The sequence below is a fragment of the Bactrocera tryoni genome, chromosome 3 (genome assembly GCF_016617805.1).
Source record: "Bactrocera tryoni isolate S06 chromosome 3, CSIRO_BtryS06_freeze2, whole genome shotgun sequence".
In the NCBI taxonomy this organism is placed as follows: Eukaryota; Metazoa; Arthropoda; class Insecta; order Diptera; family Tephritidae; genus Bactrocera; species Bactrocera tryoni.
The window spans coordinates 74,027,530-74,049,239 of record NC_052501.1 but is presented as its reverse complement, the minus strand read 5'-3'; the positions used below and the strand labels follow the sequence as shown (position 1 = coordinate 74,049,239).

Here is a 21,710-nt window from a genome sequence, read left to right as displayed (position 1 = left end):
CAGCAATTTAGTGGCAGCGAACGATCCGTAATGGCAATAAAGAACCCAAATAGAAGAAGCACCATACTCCAACAACAAAAGCAACAGCAATAGTGACAGTCATGCGCTGTAATCGTATGGAAGTCGGAATGAAAACTCAGCGGCGCGCCAAGGAGTCGCCGAAACTGAAGGCTCAATGGGATATGACTGCCTCCACACGCAGAGGAAGTATGGCCGGCCGCTGAGGGAAAACGGAATGACCGAAATTGTCTGCCTGATCGGTTGCATAGGAACCCCACTGGCGAAGATGCATTATAGGCGCGAGCGCGCGCGTTCATCTTAACGAAATAGAATAAGAATGCGAAAAAGTTCGCGATAAAAAGCGAAAAATTGCATCTCATCGATGGCAGACTATTGCAACAAAACAATGCCGCTGGTAGCAGAAATGGGAGCAAAACTAAAATGTAATAACAACACCAAAGTACACACATACTCATTATCATAAAATCACAATTGAAATTCATTTCAGCGCATGCGTACACTTGTAGATACAATTTTCATTGTTATTTTTGTTGGTATTCCATTATATGCAGTCGTGAAATACGCAAAATTGCATGCGAACTATTTTTTATTCTCTAGATAGTAGGTACATATGCATCCCAGGAGGCGGCTCTTGTTGTTGTTGCAGTTGTTGCGATGGCAGAAGAGTTCTCTGCAATACTTCTGGGATTTCCAGGCGAACTGACAAACCTTGAATAAATAGTTCTGGTCTGCTTTGATTCTAAAGCTTTCATTGTGCTGTGAACTATGACGGCTCTTCTGTCGTCTTATAGCTATGGGTAAGACAAGACGGAGGAAAAGTCAGTCAGGTTACTTTATATTTGTAGGTAAAGGTAGAGATCCTGGTATGCTATACCTGTATTTAGTAGTTTTATTCCACGCAGGTTTTGTTCTATATGACGTTGAGCTCCTTCAGGTTCGGGAACGATCCGAGCAGTTCGATATCAAACAAAGCTTCATCGTACGACTTCTTCAATATACTGCTGGAAAGCTGAATAGAGAAGATACTATCGTCTACAAGGGCGTACAACTGCCGGCGTTCGCCGAAGATATTGAAATCATCAGCCTCAAAATCCGTTAGTTCTGCTTTCTCCAGTCTGGAGGCAAATGGGTCTGGTAGTGAACGAGGGCAAGACAAAATATCTCCTGTCATCAAACAAATAGTCGTCGACTTACTTACTTCGAGAGAAAGGTTCTGCGCAAGATTTATGGTTGCATTGGCAACGACAAATACCGCAGTCCATGGAACGATGAGCTGTAAGAGATATAGACGACATTGACATAGTTCAGCGAATTAAGAGACAGCGGCTACGCTGGCTAGGTCATGTATTCCGAATGGATGAAAATGCTCCAGTTCTGAAAGTATTCGACGCTTTTCCCAGAGGGGGAAGCAGGGGAAGAGGAAGACCTCCACTCCGTTAGAATGACGAGGTGGAGAAGGAGCTGATTACCCTTGCAATCTCCATTTGGTAAACAGATTTCTGGTAATATGAACTTCAAAAGCAAAGCTTGATTTCTAGGGAATATGAATTAAAATTACACGAAGCAGTGACCCATTTTATTATCTAAAGAACTCGTGTTAGTCTGCGCTGTCCAACAAACAGGCGTTTATAATAATTTTAGAAGCATTTTCAGATCAATAATGGATTCGGGTTATTGTCTGGAGTGAAGACATTTGTACTAAAATATAAAATGGGTCTAGAGTACTTTCCGCCAAAAATTTGGATGTTTTAAAAATCATGGACTATTATAACCTCTTAAAATTTGAATTAGTCTCTATTCAGGGACCATAAATATAATTAGATTTATATAAAAAAATATGTAGAATTTTAAGGAACATAAATAATTTTAAATTTTTTCTAATTTCTTTTAAAAATCAAAATTTTTTAAAATTTTTTTTATAAATGATCAGTTTAAAATTATTTCTTCCCAGAAACTTATTTTCCTAGTTCATTCATTGTGCTTACAAATATAACTAAACGATTACCTTACAATACAGTGCCTTTCAAACTACGCACACAAACACTAGGCTCCCCCAATTAAAAATTGCTTGAGCGCCATCGAACTCGCTCCACGCCAACCGAGCACCTGACCGAACCGAACCGCACAACTGAAAAAATAACATGCGCCAACCAATGTTATTCGCGCGCTAACAGCCACTGCAGCGTCAGCGCCAAACCGCATGCTGTCTGCTTATTAACAGCGACTGTTACGTCAGCGCAGACATAAGCGTTGACATCCGCCGCCAACATAGCCGAACAGCATGTGCCTACACCGGCACAATGCTTGCCGAATGAGCGGTCTTGTGCGCCTTGCTTGCCGTGCTTTGCCAATACATTTATGCTGCCGCTGCTGCTGCTGCCTTTGCTTTGGCTAGATGCCTTGCTGGCTGGCTTGGCTTGGCTTTTGCTGTTTGGTTACCTTTGGGGGCGCGCATGCAGTCCAGTCTTCGTTTCGCCGTTATCCGCGTTGGTTCGTTGTCAACAGTACAGCGGTGATTGTTGTCGTGTTAGCGCGTTGCTCCTCGAGTTCAGTGAGTGTTGTTTTCATACATATGTACATACACACACATACAAATAGCACGGTCGTTGCTGTTGGTGACAGGTGCGCGTGTGTAAGCAACAAATAAAATATTGAAAAGGTGAAAAATATAATCAAAAAGCCGAAATAAATGTCAAACAATAGTGCGGAAGAGTCGCGTAGTTCTTAAAGATTTATTGTTTTTGTCATTTTTAAAAAGTTTTGTAAGGAATATTATTGTTTCATATTTTGTTTGTTTTGTGGCAATTTTTTTGCGGCGTCGTGCAGTGAACTGTGTGTGAAAGCAAAGCGGAGCGGCAGTCGTCAAAAAGTAGTTAATCGGTCGGTGCGCTGCGGCAATCAGTCAGTCAGCGTGTTGTTATTGTAGTGTAAACAAAAAATCGTGCGTTCTTGAAAGAAGTTCGAGAAATTTGCATAAAAAGTTGTGAATATTATTGTTGTTATTGCATTGGCAAGCGAAGCGCATAGCGCGCGTGTTAAGTGTGTGACGAGCGAAAAGCGAAAAAAAGAGAAAATAACGAAATTACTTTCATAAAGTGCCGTAAAGCACAGCCGATTGGCATATTCTTCAGCTGGCCTGCGACGCGAATTTGTGGGAGAAAACGTGCGAAGCTGCTGGCGGAAAAGCGGTTCAAAACAAAACGCTCAATAAAGTATGTATGCGTATGTGTGCTTGTAAATAGATTTCTATGCTCATTTCGCTAAGACATAAATTGTAGCAGTGAAATTGGTTTTGTGTTGTGCGAAAGAAGAAAATCTATATTTAATGGTCAGCTGCTGTGGGGTGGGAGATAGGCGACATTAATTGTGAGATATTAAAAATAAAACTTGTGTGTGTTTAAAAATATAAAACTACCGGAAATAATGTTATATATGAAAGAGTATGTGTGTGGTCAGCTAATAAATTTTATTTAAGATATTTGTTCAGTCTAGACTGCGTGGTTTCAATATTTTCACGGATGAATATTGCGTTTGTGTTAGATATACACTCGCAGTAATATTTGGCGGTGTTGGTAGCAGACCAAATAGCGCTCGCAAAGCCTGAATTTAACAATTTCTTGTGAGAGTAGGAAAAAATTAATAGAATTTCTGTCTTTAAGGCTTTATTAAACATATATTTATGTGTGTAAAGACATTTTTGTATTGATATTTTGATAAAAAATAATGGCGGCTTTTGGGCTAAGCTTCGAAACAGATGCTTCGCACTACGAAGAATTGAATATCGCAAGCTTTTCTTCACAGTTGCCCAAATATTTGACATTTAATGATGGTTTTAGTGTCCTTAAGTGTGTTTTAAGCTTGGAAATATAATAAATCGATCTTTCGAAAATCTGGACTGACATAAGCCATTAAGAATTTCAAAAATGTGTTTTGAAAATGTGTGTTTCAAAATAGAACGAGAAAAAACGGTTAAAACGGAAAACTTCGGTTATACAGAAGCTATAATACCCTTCGGAAATACAAAGATCTCTTGCAAGAACTGTAATCGGTCAGTTTTTATGACAGCTACAGTAGAGGCCCGCTAATCCGGACATGGCCTAATCCGGATTTCACTGTAATCCGGACAGGGTTAAAAAACTCAAAATTTCTATTATGTCCCTTGTAATCCGGACCGACATTCTCTATCCGTATTCTCTAATCCGGATCATATGTTTATAATTCACTATATTCGCTTTTATGCTTTATTGGTTTAAGTTTTTTTTTTGTTTTTTTGGAACATGTGTATTATTTGTTATAATAAACAAACATAAATTTATAAATATTTTTTCATAATACATAGTTCTGATATGCCTTTGGTAATCCGGATTTCCTTATATTCCGGATAGAGCCCGGTTTTAATTGATCCGGATTAGCGACCTCTACTGTATATGCTAATAGTGACTCAACATGAAAAGTTTCTTCGAATACTGCATCGCTACCTCGGGCAATAGCCCGATTTGCTGGATAGACTTAGTCGAATGAAAACGTTTTTCATACAAGAATTTAATTTAGATTTGCTTGTATAGCAGTTATAAGGTTTAATAATCCGATCTTCGGAAATTTAATCATTGTTTCGGTAGATCGGAACTGGTACTCAATAGAAGAGAATGTAGGAATCATGTTCATGGAATACTAACTGATCACTGTCTGATAGCGACTCACGCTTGCAGGAAAAATCTGATGGATCGAGAAGATTACAGTAAACGTCTAGAGCAGGGAAACAATGGAGGAGACCTTGAGCACTTGTCTCGCTTTGACAAGACTATGCTATTAGCATCTCGGGTATCCACGGTATGATACACTGGAGGAGGTATCGACAGTGAGGCCGCAGAGTCTGTTAAAATTCGAATCAAGTGCATTCTAAAGAATGAATATTTCTCTTGGAGCTAGGAACTGAACTCCATCTGGTATCGCAAAGAATCAAAACTGATTACCTAACCTATTATTGCCTTGGGCAATAACACGTAGGCATGTGAAAATATTCAGTGAAAATATTTCGTGAAATGAAAACGTGTTCCATACGGATCTGTTTGTACATACATAGTATGCTAGGTCCGATATTGGTCGTTCAGACAAATGAGCAGCTTCTTGGTGAGAAATCTGCGAATGTAAATTTTCAAATCGATATCTCAAAAATTCCTCAGTTTTGTAAATTTTTTTTTAGTAATTCCTTTATGTTCATATGGGCAAATCAGGCCCATTCCTATCAGCTTAAAGCAAACTTCAAAAGCTAAAAATAAATATTCCAAAAATTTTCAATGTCTAGAATGAGTATTTGAGTGTGAAACCAAAAATAAAAAAATGTTTTGTTGACCGGTGTAATTAATACTAAAGTGTATTATCTGTGCTCAAATTTTATTTTTAAGCAAAAAGTGTGACAAAAATCTTAAGTTTAGACATATTTTTTAAAAAGGAGTTGCCACCTGGCGAAAAACATAAATTTTTCCATATTAATAGTTTAATAGAGTGAATGTTTTTGACGGATATCAGTCGAATGTCGTATGAGAGGGCCACACTATGGTTGGTTACAACTCAGTTTAAGTAAGATAACGTTTGTAGAATCTGTTACTATATATAAAATTATCAGAAGTGAATCTGAATTAAAATCTCTGAAATAAATGAAGTATTTCAACACACAAATATATAACAGAAAAAAGAAAAAAAAATTAAATAATGATACGGAAAATAATTTTTACATAAACAAATTATCGTAAACTGTTGATAAAAGCGTTCTATGACAAAACAGTTTTGAGGGGAAACGCCCTCTTTTGAAAAACAAAAAACCAAAAAAGTGGACTATTGGGTGTCTTAGAAAATATTCCAAAAAAGTGCTATTAAAGATAACATCAAAATTATTAACTTACAAAACTAAACGATTTGTCGTCCAAAGCGTTTTTCGTCCGCAAATTAGGTCTCAACGAGCAGGAAACACTTCCAAAAGACTAATATATGATTTATGAATCTTTTTGATATCAAAAATCACTCATGGTTGCCCTGTAGAGTTAAATTCTGTTAAAAAAAACCTTGAAATGCGTTAGTCGTGTTCCAGTCCGCTGAAATATTTAGTGGGAATCCTTTGAGTAGTTCCCACTTACTCAAATCAGTTCAAATTATACCATGCCAATATGCAAAATTTTTAAAATAAAATTGAAAGTAGCCCATTAATTATTTAATTAATATAATTAATTTACTGTTTATCCCTCCAACAAATAAAGCATCTAAGTAAACTTCTGAAAGCTCGAAGAAAAGTGCCACAAAGATTTTCGTCAACAAAACAATAATTTACTAATTGGGTGCACAAATGATTTGCGTACACAAAGCCTCGGCAGCACACAAACAAACAAGCACAAAAAATAATAGAAACGTCACCTTAAGTGGCAACAACAAAAACAGCATACCGCTAGCTTACGTAAGTCAGGTGCGTACACACTTGTCACATGCAGTGTTTGCTGCCCAAAAGGTGGAGTAAAAAAAAAACAAAAATGAGCGAATAAGTAAAGAAAAGTGTGGAGAACCGGCAAACAAAAGACACAAAAAGCGACCAACAACAATGTGACAACGGAATTGTCGTGGTGTTTCCGCTTTCGGTATGTTTATGGTTTTTGCTTCGGCTGTAGGTTTGCGCGTGACACATGCAACCGCTGGCAAGTGCATGCTTCTTCTTCATCTTCCCGTTCTTTGCTGCTTTCCGGGTGCCGTTTGGCAGCAGTGTTCTGCCGTTGCATACATTTCATAATTTACCACAGGCTAACTACTTGCATACATACATACTCAGCGTATTTACTTTAAATTATGTTCTATACATTGTTGTTATTGTACACTGTTGCACATTATAGTGCTTTGTGGCGTCTAATATTAGAATGCATTAAGTTTTTTCTTCGTTATTCTCTGCTTTTCTGCACTTCTTTTTGGTTGTAGTTGTTGTTTTAGCATAGTAGCGCCTAATTTGTTGGTTCTTTATTGTTCTTTACAATGCAAAAAGCATTTTAATGTCTGAAATATATATTCATTATTATATTTGCAACACGCACATTGGAGTTAGGCTATTTGAATAGCATTGAAAGGGCAGGTGAAATAGGAAGTTAAAGTTTTATAACTGAATGTTCTTTTGTTTTACATATTTTGTACCTTGTAAAGGGTATATTATTATAACTTTGCCACGAAGTATGTAACACCCAAGAAGAAACCTCAGAGGAACTTAGCCATTTCCGTCGGTCTGTATATATGCGAATTAGTCCTTAAATTTTTGAGATATCGATCTGAAATTTTGCAGACGTCCTATTCTTTCCAATAAGTTGCTCATTTAATGTAACGGCTATAAGGAAACTTTTTCATTAGACGAGGTTCATTCACTGAATTTGACATGTATTATTATTTTAGGCTGCAATGTAATATCCGAAGAAAGCATTCAGATCGGACAACTATAGCATATAGCTGTCATACAAAGTGAACGATCGGAATTAAGTGCTTGTTAGGAAAGTCCTTTCATTCGACGAGGTATCTTCATGAAATTTGACATGGATTATTACCGAAGGCAACTGTACAATTTCCGAAGAAGTTGTTCAGATCGGATATGGCATGCAGCTGTCATACAAATTGACCGATCAAAACAAGATCATTGTATGGAAAACTTTTTCATTTGACGAGATATCGGAATCAAGTTCTTGTAAGAAATTTTCTGTACTTTGAAGGAGTATTATAACATACATACATAGGTGCAACCGAAGTTAAAGTTTTCACCCTTTTTTAATATTAGGTAATATATATACTTCTGTTGTAGCATCATTATTTAGTTTATTTTATTTTATTTCATATATCCTTTTCTATTTTATTATATTTAAGTTAAGGATTTTAATATATTACCATATTTTTTTCTTTTTTCGAATTATTTTAAATAATTTTATATTGTTTGCATTTATTGCAAACTACTTTTTTATTGAATTTATTTTGTTTTGATTAAGTAATTTTTATTTTTGTTATTCTTTATTTTGCGTCTTTATTGTATTGCATTTTTATTTTATTTTGTTTTATTTTATTTTGTTTTATTTTACAGTATTTCGTTATATTTATTTTTTCTTAGTTCTTTATTTATTTTAATTTTAATATATTTTTAATTTTTTTTTTTTAGATTATTTTTATTTTAGTTTATTTTATTTTATTTTATTTATTTTATTTTATTTCATTTTCTTTATTTTATTTTATATTTATTTTATTTTATTTTATTTTATTTTATTTTATTTTATTTATTTTATTTTATTTTATTTTATTTTATTTTTATTTTATTTTATTTTATTTTATTTTATTTTATTTTATTTTTATTTTATTTTATTTTATTTTATTTTTGTTTTATTTTATTTTATTTTATTTCATTTCATTTGCTTTATTTTATTTTATTTTAAATTATTTTATTTCATTTATTCTCTATATTAAATTTTTTTACTCATGCTATGTACATATAATATAACAGATTATTATTTATGCCATATCGCACCTCTAACATTACATTAAAAACATGTAAGCAGCTCTGTTAACGCCTTATGTTGTGCGCGCAGCAGCTGATGTCGTATTTTATTTTGGTTTATTTATCAGAGCAATTGTCTTTTGTCTCTCATTCGAAATAATTTTGGTTTGCCTTTGTTGCTTTTTATTTTGAGAGCAGCGCTGTAAGCGTCACCAGCCGCGTCAACCGGCGTTTGTTGCTACTTTTCGGCCTGTTGGCGTCGCCGCCCACTCTCCACGCTCTCTTGCACTTTATTTATTCTGTAATTTCTCTGTTGTTTTTACTTTTTAGCACGTTCATTGACTTCGCACGCTAGTATTGTCTGCCGCAATATTTTTGCTGAAAACAAACTTTATTTTTTTTGTAAGCCCTCATTGTTCAAGCAGTATTATTGACATTGCTATTGTTGTTATTAGCACATTGTTTTATGCCGACTCTTATTATCCAGCCCTATAGCATTGTTGTGCTTACTTCATTTCCGCCTATAATCAATGGCAGACCGCGCAGTCGACTGTGTGTGCTGACTCCAACTGCGCCGCTGTTAAAAATCGATAAAGGACTTTGGCAGTGCTTGGAAACCGCTCTCGCGCTCTCAGCTTTCGTATTATAACGCTCTCACAGCTGTTTTTGGGCAACTCTCTGTAATATTTACATCTTCTGCACAAGCCTGCAATTTTTTATTAATATTTCTCTGATATATTTTGTAACATAGTATCTTTGGATATTTTGTCTGCAACATTTGCATATTAAACTGTGGCATGTGTGTTCTCTAATCAGCCTTCTTTATGCCACAATAATTTTTAAATTTACATGTGAGTGCTTCAACCTTCTCAAGCTCATCTGCTGCTCATCCTGATTGCTTTGTGTTCACTTACTGTCATCATAGCTCAGCCCTTTTCACGTGCTTATAAGCTCTATGAAGCATGCAACAATTTTGGTGCTGAGTTAAAGCTCCATTTGACGCTGTGGTCTGACAGCCGCTTATTGTCGTAAGCACATGGTAAATATATTGCCTCTTTTACTTCTTCTGCCTCTTTTTATTTAGCGAGAACATATGTATATTACATAGTACCTAGCTGAATATTTTGATGGTTGTCTTCATGGAGCCGGAATCTAGATCGAATTATTTTTCTCTGATAAGCATTCCTTTCTCTTAGTTAATGTTCAGATATTAATGGGTCCTAAGAACACCAGAATTTTTGAAAAAAATGCTGAAAATTTTTAGAGCGGAAAATCGAACTTTATGTACACCAAAATATCTGAGAAAAATTTAGAGAATTTGTAAACCAAGGAAATAAAAATATGACTAATTTCTAGAGCAAAAAATTAAAAGATTTTAAACATAAATTCCCACGAACTGATTGTAAGCTCAAAGTTTTACAATATAACCGCTTTTTATCGCTCCATGGAGACATGCTACTCATTCCCTGACAACGTGAGAGAACTGTCACTGTCAAAATATCATATGATGCTATTATTTTAAAGTATTTCCTGCAGGGTTACCACTCAATGCTTTTCAATAGGCTTACTGAAAGCTACACACAGCCAAATGTGTATCCCTAGAAGTAAGTCTTCTATAATACATTTTGACAATTGGCAAAGCTCTATGTAAATATATCCTCTACTCAAGCACCATTCGGCAATCAATTGTCTGTAAATATTTGTAATTGTGTTTGCCAAAGCGTGAAATTGTCAGTAACACCTGGAATTTGTAGGCCTCGGTGGTATTGTTAAGCTACATTCGACAACAGTCGTGAATACCACTCGTATTGGCAAAGGTATTCTTATGGGCTTTGACACGTGTGTATAATTGTGTGCTAATTCTTGATTAATGTCAGAAAGACGATTGTCTGCGAAGAGTAAAGTGAGTAATTTTATCTCTTGAATACTTCAATTCTAATTTAGGGACATAAAAACATGTCTTGAAGAGAAGAAATCTGAGTTCTATGAATTATAGAACAAGTCTCCTTTGTATATTTGATGAAGTAAGCGCTTGATAACTTAAATCTTGAAAACTCGCAAGACTGAATCTTTTAATGGAATTCTTTGTTTTTACAATTAGCATATGGAACTCGTGCCCATTCTTTTAAGGTTTGCTTTAGAAAACTCGAGAGACCTTATCTTGTATTGCCATTCTTTGTTGTTACAACTAGTATATGGAATTCTTGCCCATTCTTTTAAGGTTTGCTTTAAGTTAGTTCATGAAGTCATGCTCGAAATGTTTAATTTAACACGTTTATTATTGAGCTTTTGATTTACACGAGTGTTATGTTCGATTCGCCACATTATCAGATTGGTCGAAACGAAGGCATTTAGCGTATATTGCTGAACAAATTTGTTCTACTTCATTTTCTCCAAACCAATCGGAAAGTAACCACATGAACGCGGTTTACTTAGATAACAATGCTTTAAGTTTTATTAGTTGTCAGAGCTTTTTATGACCTTCAAATTATGTGCTAAGAAAACAGCTTTTTGCCGATAATAAAAGAACTGCTAATTGCAACCCGGAAAAACAATTTACTACTAATTTACACCTTCACCAAATACTCATAAAAATATACCAATTAGCGCTTAAACCTGAAATTGGGTTGTTATGTAATGTGGGAATATTTAAGAGCTTTAGAAACAATTTTAAAAATAGTAAAAGTAAAACGGAAACAAAATTAACACTTTAGGGTTAAATAAAGGCAAAGTTGTTGAGAACATAATCAGTTATATAAGTGAGTGATTAGTAAGTGAAAACTATTTGAAAAAGATGCTTAAGGCGATATAAAAATGTTGATACTTATATTTTGGTGTCCTACCGAAGCTTCAATAGGTCTAATAAAAATAGAAAAATTCTTAAAATTCGCTTGTTTAGAAATGCATTTGGGATTTGACTAGCTTATGGCCATGTGATGTCAGGAATTATATTACATATAGTCATAATTTTTACATTGGGACAATTTTGAAATGTGGTCAAACGAACTAGGAACTGGTATAAATCGCATGATCTGGTATAATCAAAGATATTGATGCCAATGTGCTAAGGAAATGCCAAGATTTCACCTATAATGATAATTCTTCTTTGAAGAGTGAGGAAACGAACTAACGACTGGTATAACTCGGTTAAACTGGTATAATCAAGAACATTGTTGTTTAATCTGCTAAGATAATGTCAAGAACTAACATATGATTATAATTCTTAAATTCGACAAACTTTTAAAAGTGGCAAGACGAACTAATAACTGGTATAAATAACATAAACTGGTATATTAAAACACATTGATTCTAACCTATACTGATAGTTCTTCATTTCGACAAACTTTGAAAAGTGACGAAACGAACTAACGACTGGTATAACTCGGTTAAACTGGTATAATCAAGAACATTGTTGTTTAATCTGCTAAGATAATGTCAAGAACTAACATATGATTATAATTCTTAAATTCGACAAACTTTTAAAAGTGGCAAAACGAACTAATAACTGGTATAAATTACACAAACTGGTATAATAAAAATGGAAAATAAATGTAAAGAGGCTGTATGACTTTAAATATACATACACTTAGTTTTTGCATTGAATTCAATTAGATTACAGCGTCGAAAAAGCTTTTACATGTTTACTTTTTGAGAAGAGAAAGAGAGGAAAAATTAGCGCCGAATCGAAGACGCCTAAAACATTACAAACAAACTAAAATTCATTTAAGTGAAATTAGTTAGCACTGCCCACGACAACAGACTATAAAAGTATACACAAAACAAAGTTAAATAAACGAACGGTATAAAAAGAAAAAAGTTTGCCAAAGAAGCATGCACAACTTTTATGTTTTTTTATGTTCTTCAATATGTGCCTTACTCAAGTTTTATGCGAGCGCGCAAATTGATTCCCATAAACAAATTGGCTGATGATCAATTTTTGTGTGCTTTTGCTTACGCTGTGAATTTTTTACGACTGTCGCTCGTTGAGCAGCGCGAGCACACAGGAAGTGAACGAGTTTATTGCCAAAAGTGTGCAGCAAAATTTAATTAAATTGTGTGAATGGGTTATACTCTTTAGAAACCAGTGTTTAGATTATTAGACAGCGATTAGCCGGTTGTGTGAGCTGAATACTGATTAACTAATCTGGTTTCAGTGTTTGGCTATTTTTGAAAACAGACTAAAATAATATGAAGAACCTGTCGACTTTGCGTGGGCATTTTTCGTTGAAGGCATCTCAACGTCTGAATAGTTTGAAATATTTTTAGATAGGATATTTAAAAATATTATTTTTAACCTGATAATACATTAACCTGATTGTAGCAAACGCTTTAGAAACCGTCTTCTGAAGAAATACTATACTATTCAGACTATGCTCCTCGATAAAATAAATTAGCATTTCATATAGACAAGTGTTTTAAGCACATAACATATGATTGGAGACCGGAAACTAAAAAGAGAGGGAGAGAGCGGAGAATAAAAATGGAAAACTCTGGTGAATATGAGAGAAGCATAAGATGCCATAATAACAGAATTATTGCGCTCTTAAATGCTCACTAATGTAGCTTCTAAATAAGCTGCCTTATTCGCTTGAGAAATAGTGAATACTGGCAGTCTATAATGTCGTCGAGTTTTGCTCTGGATTTGTAGTACTACTACAGCCCTTTAAGTCACCATACTTTTTTGGAAAGAGCAGGCCTTACATTCATCATTTTCTCCTCTTCGGGATGCCTGTTAAATAACACCAATATTACGACCAACCCGTACATCTTTCATATATAAAATAATGCCTATATTTTTCTTCTTCATCTGTACAGACGTGAATATATGTGTAATGGGTTTACACTTGGGAAAAATTAATCTGAATATGGAGATCAATCAGTGAATGTATCCCAGGATTAATTACTATTATTAAAGGTACTATCTTCGAAGCCGTTTTATTGTTGTAGCAGCAGAAAAAGATCGAAGATTTCGAGGTTTGCAACCTGCTTGACAATCTTTGGTGAGATAAAAATCCAGGTTCAACCCGGTTAATCGGGTTAAGTAACCCAACTGACGTGGACACGGTTAAGACCGTTTTCTCATTGTCTGGTTAACAACCGTCTGTCAGTTAAGTTCTGGTTAACTCAACCAAGACTCCTTCTATCAGTAAAACAGATCTTCGGTTCCTTCCGTCTTTAAGCAGAACTTAACTGGCAGTTGGCTGCTAGCGTATATCACCTGCTAGTTTATATATCAACGTATATGTATATTTAATTTTTACAAACAGGTGGCAACACTCTAAAAAATATCTTCTACAAAATCACGCTTAGGTTGGTGAAATTAGTATACTATTTATTTGCGTTATGTATTTTAATAAAATAAAATCTAAGAGGTTGCAACTCTTTCAAAAAATATTTTCATCTTTTAGTTCAGTATTTGATATTAAAAATAAAATAAAATAATTTATTTTTCTTATTAAATTCATTATTTTAAAATTAAAAAACAGCTGGCAACCTTCGATCCTTTTATTTAATTAATTTTTGTTTAATTTGTTTTGAACTGGTGGCAACACATGAAAAATACGTTTGTATATCTAGAGAAATCGTTCCTTAGAGTATACTAGCTACCAACTCAATTTTAGGTACAAGTATATTTAAGTTTTTCAAACAGGTGGCAACACTGTAAAAAATATCGTCATTAAAATCTGGCTTAGTTTGGTGAAAATAGTATAATATTTATTTCAGTCATGTAATTTAATAAAAAACCTAAGCAGGTGGCAACTCTTTTAAAAACATATTTGCAACTTTAAGTTTAATATTTGTTATAAAAATTATAATGTACTAATTTATTTATCTCATTAATTTTATTAACCAAAAATTATGAAACAGCTGACAACCCTCATTCATATAATTTTGTTCAATTTATTTTGAGCATGTTGTAACACTTTCAAAAATACGCTTAACTGCTAGTTTGAAATTTATATTTAACTGAAAAATTTAATTAAACTTGATCTTTATCTTAACAATTTTATTAAAGTTGACTTTCGAAAAAGCTGGCAACCATCTAAGCTTTTAAACAGCTGATAAACATATACATATGTATGCGTTGAATAGACTTCACAAATTATTTCTCAAAAACGAGATATTATTAAATTCTTCAACTCAAAATGCCTGGATAACGTTACTAAAGCTCATTCCAAAGCTTTTTAACGCGATTATAAATCTTTGAGGAATTAAAAAAATCAAAAAATAACTTTTGAAATAAATACTTGATTTTGAGAAACATGACATTTTAGAATTCTACATCTTAAAACCTTGAATAACTTTAGAAAAGCTCATTGCAGAGCTTTGAAAGCTCTTTAACTCGATTATAAGTCTTTTGGGAGAAATCATTGGATTCTTCAACTCAATACGCCTAAATAACGTTACAAAAACACATTTCGAATCTTTAAAAGCTTTATAAGCTTTGAAAACGAATATAAATCTCTGGAGAGTTAATAAATTCAAAAATTAGTTTCTGAAATTTGAAATTCTTTATTTAGAAACACAAACGAAAGCGTGAAATTATTGAATTCTTCAACTCAAAAACCTGAACAATTTTACAAAAGCTAATCCCCGAGCTTTAAAAGCTCTTTTAATCAAATACAAATCTCTGGGGAATTAAAAAAATTAAAAAATGTATTTTTGGAATAAAAAATTTATTTGGAAAAACGACCGAAAACTTTACAAAAGCTCATTCTAAAGCTTTAAAAGCTATTATGCTGGATTATATGTCTTTTGGGAGTTAAATAACTTTTCGAAAACCAATTTTTGAAATAAAAACTTGGTTCCGGGAAACAGCCATTGAATAGAAATATACAAAATAAACAAAGACTTAAACGAAATCGCCTACAATATGTATAATATAAAAGCATACTTATTCTATCATGTTCTTCTCACTGTGCCCTTTTCCAGCGACTTTGTTTTCTTTGGCGCAAATGTTGCTTATCTCCAGACAATTGTTTTACTTTTTTTACTGAACCGAATCTTTTACTTTTCCGTGACTTTGAGTCGCGACAAAGCCAACAACACAAGTTGAAAAGTAACTGCAACTACAATATGACCCGTACTACAGGCTACATGTATTGTATATACACACATACATACAAAAGCAAGTAATACAACCCGCATTTTTTGTACAAGCATGCATATATATTTATTTACAATGCTGTTAACTGCAAGAATGTGAGGGCATAAACTACAGATAAGTCATTGCAATACTTGTTGGATGTCTGCCATGCGAGGGCGGGCGGGTTGTGTGCGGCAGAAAATGCAAACACGCAGTAAAATAATAAGGAAGATATGAAGGAAAAACAACTGAAGAAAGAACTGTGTTAGCGTTAAGGCTAGCGCCTACAAAATCAACGATAATAAAATGAAAGAATAACAGCAACAACAAATCGCAAAATATATATTTATATATATGTACATATGTTAGTTTAGAGCACATGTTTATACTTTGTATACATACATACGGAGCAAACAATTCACAGCTTCGAGAGGCTGAGGCAGGCAATAGTAAAAGTTTTTGGAAGCTGTAGTAGATGCGAAAAAAGCAAGCAACAACAACAAAAATAATGAATACAATACCCCGCACCACGTTGCCGAACCGTTTGTATGTATACAACAATGATGAATTTCGCTTAAGAATCTTGCGCGCTGGTAAGCCAGCAAAACAATGGACCCTAAAATGTAAAAGCAATTGTGGATGGTAGGCGATAAAGCAGCGCACGAACTGCTGGAAAAAACTATAAAGATAGCAAGCAAATCACTGGTAGCAAGCGCAAATATAATGCTACTAATAAGAACAAGAGTAGCTGTAAAAGTCTTAGCAACAACAAGTCCTTAGTGAATTCACGAAAAATTACAGACACTTAAGTGTTCGTGGGAGTGACGGTCAATGGTGACACTGTGTATGCCCTGCAGCTGCTTAAATAAGTTATTAAGCAAGTTTTTTATAAGTGAAAGTTTCGGTGTTTTTGTGCGTGAAAGATCTTTTAAATATAATAAATGTTTCGAAAAAATTTCTAGGTTCCAATTTTGTAAGCTTCTTTAACAGGCAAAAGTATTTGAGTGAAAGTTTAGCTGATTATTGTGAAAGCTCGCGCACGTAGTGGAAGCTTTTTTAAAGAAAATATATAAATTATTTAGTGATAAGGTATATTTTAATATTTTTGCTTAAATAAGTTACCACAAGGGTTTTGTATAAGTGAAAGCTTCGGTATTTTTGTAAGTGAAAGCTCTTTTAATTATTAAAAAGGTTGCGAAACATCGCTGTCTTCCAATTTTGTAAGCTGCTTTACCAGGAATGTAAAACTAAGTGAAAGTTTAGCTCATTTCTATGAAAGCTCGCACACATAGTGGAAGCTTTTTATAGGAAAAAAGATGATTTACTTCAAACTAATATTTTTGGACAAAATTTATTAATTTTAGTGAAAGCTCGGTCACACAGTGGACGCTTTTTAAAAGAAAAGAGATAAGTTACTTTGTTTCATTAATATTTATGTTATAAAAGATTTACTTTTTTTGAGTAAAATACTTCCTAAAGGAACAATATTTATGATGAAAAAGAAAGAGAAAACCCTGTTTAGGTAAAGGAGCTAAAGCTCTATTGATTACGATGAAGCTTTCGTCGCACAGGGAACTGAAATAATAGAACCAAAGCTCAATAAACGTTTTGTGTCTCTTTGTACACGACAGTTAGGCAAAAGAAAACACGCTGTTGTCAATGGATTGTTTTTTGCAAGTGAATACGATATTTGTAAAACAAGAAGTTGGCAGCTTTCACTGTTTTTAAAAATTTTAATGAAAATGGAGTACGAAAGCTGTAAAGTTGATAAATTTCACTGTTTTTCAAAATTTCAATGGAAATTGCTAAAGTTTAAAAAAGCTCTATGAAAAATATTTAGTTGTTGAAGCTTTGAAGCTTTTAGGAAAAAATATGGAAAATCCAAAAAGAGCTTTTCTGAAGTGGGTACGAAAGTTGTATAATGTAAGTTTTAAATTTTTCACTTTTTTAAAAAATGTTCACTGAAAAACTTTAAAGCCCTAAAAAGCTCTATAAAAATAATTGTTTGTTTAAGCTGTGAAGCAATAATAAGAGTTTGAAATCTTTCTCTTTTGCTAAAAAATGTTCGCTGAGAAACTTTAAAGCTTTAAAAAGCTCTAAAATCGTTTGTTTAAGCTTTTAAGCTTTAATATGTAAAAATAAAATCTTTTACTTTTTTGTTTTAATGTTCACTGAGAAACTTTAAAGCCTTAAAAAGCTCTATATAAAATAGTCGATGGTTTAATCTTTTAAGCGTTTATATGAGTATGAAATTTTTCCTTTTTTAAGTGCTTTCAGAAAAACTTTAAAGCTTTGAAAAGCTATATAAAATTTAGCCGTTTGTTTAAGATTTGAAGGATTAGGATTCCATTGAACTTACAAACGAAACAAAAAGGAAAATCCAAAGCTTGCTTCTTTTGTTAGTGCTTTCGAAGCTTTTATGCTTCTAGAGTATAGACGAAAGTTATGGGGAATGTTATTACTAAAACACTATCTCTCTTGCTAATTACGCAATGAACCCATGTTACTAAATCAGCATGTGCAACGAAAACTGAAAGCTCCTTAGCAATCAGTAATTACTTATATCAGTATTACTTCATGTAGCGCTCACAACATGCCGCCACTCCACTTTCTGCATAGCGCTTCCTAAGCTCGGCTAATACTCGTAAAGCACAAATGCCCAGTCACATAGCGAAGGCGCAGTGCATACAAAGTTCGGAAGCAGAATTGAATGTTTGAAGATTTGAAGTCATTCATTTCGAGTAACTACAAATAAGCACTTCCGTTCGAGCAAAATTGTTTTATTTTACCATTTGCCTTTTTGGACTACTTTACTTTGGCTATGTGTTTGTGTATATGTGTTCTCTCGTTTCTTTTGTTACTACTTTGTTGTTGTTGTATTCCACATTTCGCTTTTGAATTGATAAGCGTTTTTATGTTCCGAGCATTTGAAGAAATCCGGCTTTGTAAATGGTGATTGCTGTGGCGTTTTTCTTCATGTTTGTTTTCTCTCCGTTTGAAGAAAATGCCATAACAGTAAAGTGGGGTAGAGAAAACATTTAATGATCGCTGCACAGATTAAAATGTATATGTTTGTCTGTATATTTGTAAGAAAAGTTGGAAAACATGTAGGCGTGAATAATTGATGCTGTAACTATTACTAAATGTGTGGAATTTAAAATGATTTCGTAAAGCGGGTATTATGATTACATAATTACATGAAGACAAAGCGGATTTTGTGATTGAATAAAAATTTTGCTGTTATGTATGTCTTTAATAGCTTATTTAAAAAAGAATTACATTTAAAGTTATGTAGTAAGTTTTGGAACATGCCCAACTCGTAGCAAGAAGAAACGAAAACTTTAAAGTAAAGCACCTCGGAGACTGTCTATAAGACGATAGAAATTGGTGCTCATACGTGTGGTTAACATTCAGGGTATACTTCACTTCTCGAAATATCGTTTCTTTCACGAATTGAAGCTCAATGAGCGCAGAAAATAGTAAAATAAACTAAGATAGGAAAATATTGTCCAAACGGAGTCGATTTAGAACGAGTAAAAATAAAGAAATAAACCTAAGAGTGCTTATAGAATACCGAATCTAAGTGTAGGACAACAGGAAAATAGCCTAGTGAGAGCCCAAGTGTCGATCAGAGCTCTTTCAACCTTTCCTTTCAACCAAACATATAATATAACATGTGGCAACTCGATAAAAATGAGTCTTCGCATAAACTTCATCTGATAAATCGACGAATAAAAATTCTAAAGATATAAAATGTGTGGTTGGACGGACCAACTGCGGCTTACACTTCAGGATTTTGACACCTCCAATCCATAACTGCTCCATCTAATGATGTCGTGTGTGACCTTGATTTAAATGTCGTTTCCTAAGCTCATTGACTGTCGCCGCTTCCTTGGATGTTGTTGGCTTCTAGTGCGCGTGCTTGTCTTCTAGCTTCTCGGCTATGTCTCTGCACTTCCTCATTTTCAAAGGCATCCTCAGTTCGCTCTTTATCGAACACTGACTGTTTCTAGCGATATATTCCACAAAGCTGTATCCGAGGAAATGCATCAGTTTCACCTCCTCTTCTTTTAAGTTGGACTTGCTGTCGAGTCGGTTACTTATCCCGGCCGTCGCCTTTTACCGCGTTTTTACCTTGCACTCCTTCTGACTAGGTTTCTTTCAGGGCGCTCTCTATTTGCCAGAGCTAAAACCCTCGGTGACCTGCTCAGTATCGCAAAGAAGTTCTCTTCTTTTTTCGTATATACATATGTATGCTTGCAGCGCTTTCTTTTCTACAACGTGGCCGTTGGTGACATAGCTTGAAGGATCGCTGTGCACGCGGGAGGCAGCAGCTTAGTCTCTCAACGTTATTTGGACAGATATTCTAGTTTCCTTCTTTCCATTGTCGACATCCATGATTTGTTTTTGGAGGTTTCTACCCCAAGCGTTTCGGTGTAGCAAGCCCCAGATACCTTATAAGCAAGTACTATTCACCCATTCACCTCCTTCTGAGATTGCATATAAAGTGTTCCACACAAGGAGGTATTAGGGGAATACATAGGTATCCAGAGCCAGCTCGAAACCACGACACCCATTGCCCAGTCGATAACTTTGCTAGTAATATAGCTAAAAGGAATTTTTACCAATGCAATATATCGTGATGAAAATATTCGAAGCTATTTAACAATTATGGTACTCAAGTTGAATGCTGCGCCTGAAGGTAGGCCATATTGAATGTATACAGTTGAATTTTCCTAACTTGAACCATCATTATCCACAAACATACTGCGATGGAGTTATGGAAGGAAGGAAATTTGTATTAAATTTGACTTCTATTGCCAATTCTAGAGTTCGAGTTATGGAGAACTTAGAGTGAAAGAAGTTCGAGTTAGGGAAGTTGCTTTTTTGCGATCACAAAGTGTTGCCTACATTTAGGATGTGATATTCGATTTCACTGTGGCCTACATTTAGGGTGCGTACTGTGATTTTTCGGGGTGGAATTAAGTTTAAAGTACTTTTAAAGTGCGTTTGCATAAAAATGAAGCTACAATATCTAATTCTTTACTATCACTTTCTTTCCAGTTTAAAAATAAAGTACAACCCACAAACGGCAATTTCTGAAAGTGTATTGGCTTATGTCTAGCTGTCGAAAACCGCCAGAGTAAAAAAATTTCACTTCATATAATTATATGGCAAAAATTTTCCGTAGAAGCAGAAAAAGCGTGCGAAGAAGTAAATCTCAGAAGACTAATAAAATCGTGATTTTGGAAAAAAAGTAAGCAACGGTTATAAAAGTGAAATAGCAAAGTAAAATATGTGCATAAAACACATACATATCTGTAACTCAACGAAATCAATGCGAGACTAGCTACACGCCACCAAGGAGAAACCTGTCATTCGACGCACAACAACAACAACAGCCTCATTAACATACCGGATTCGGTGTCAAAACTAAGCGGAATATGCATGCAATCAAGAGAGTAGCAGAAGATTTAATGGCATAAAGCTACAAGAAACAAGCAAGAAAACAACTAAAACAAAAACAGCAAAAATTTAAGTCAATAAGTTTCACTTTCTTGCGACTGATCGACAGTTTCGAATCAATTTCGACTTGGCAACACGAAGGTGAACTCAACAGCCTCCCGCGGCGCGTAGCTACGCGCATAACCAACTAATTATTGCCATACAAAATTAATTTGCGCTTAACGGTAAGTTGGTTGATTACAATGCGTGTGTATTTGTTTTTGCTTTTCGATTTTCAATTTTCGATTTGGTGTTTATTTTTGTTTTTTGTCTGTTATCTGCTGCCATAATTAATTGTTGTCTTCTCTACGCTGCGCAGTTATTAATTTTTCCACAAATGCAGCAAACCGACAACGCTGCCATCATCTTTCAACTAACAATCTTTGTAATTAAGAAATTAAAAGCAAAAAAAAAAAAACAAAAACAAGAAAAAATTACAACAAAAACTCGTTCAACCGCCGCGAAAGTCACTTCATGTCTTTGATGTGCGCGATAATTCATTGCAGTTGGTCATTTCATGCGCGTCTTCTTCTTCACTCTGCACACATACACACTTGCTACGCCTGTCTCACGCCGCTCCATGTCTTCCTGCATTCA

General features: G+C 34.3%; 1 long non-coding RNA gene across 1 annotated transcript in view; it reads left to right on the top strand.

The window, feature by feature from the left end:
• The first annotated feature begins 2,506 nt into the window (after positions 1 to 2,506).
• LOC120772580 overlaps positions 2,507 to 21,710 on the top strand; it is a 72,349-nt gene continuing 53,145 nt past the window's right edge. Inside the window, exons 1-2 of the long non-coding RNA XR_005705071.1 lie at positions 2,507 to 3,233; positions 20,673 to 21,298. This is a non-coding gene — a long non-coding RNA (uncharacterized LOC120772580). The remainder of the gene's footprint in view (positions 3,234 to 20,672; positions 21,299 to 21,710) is intronic.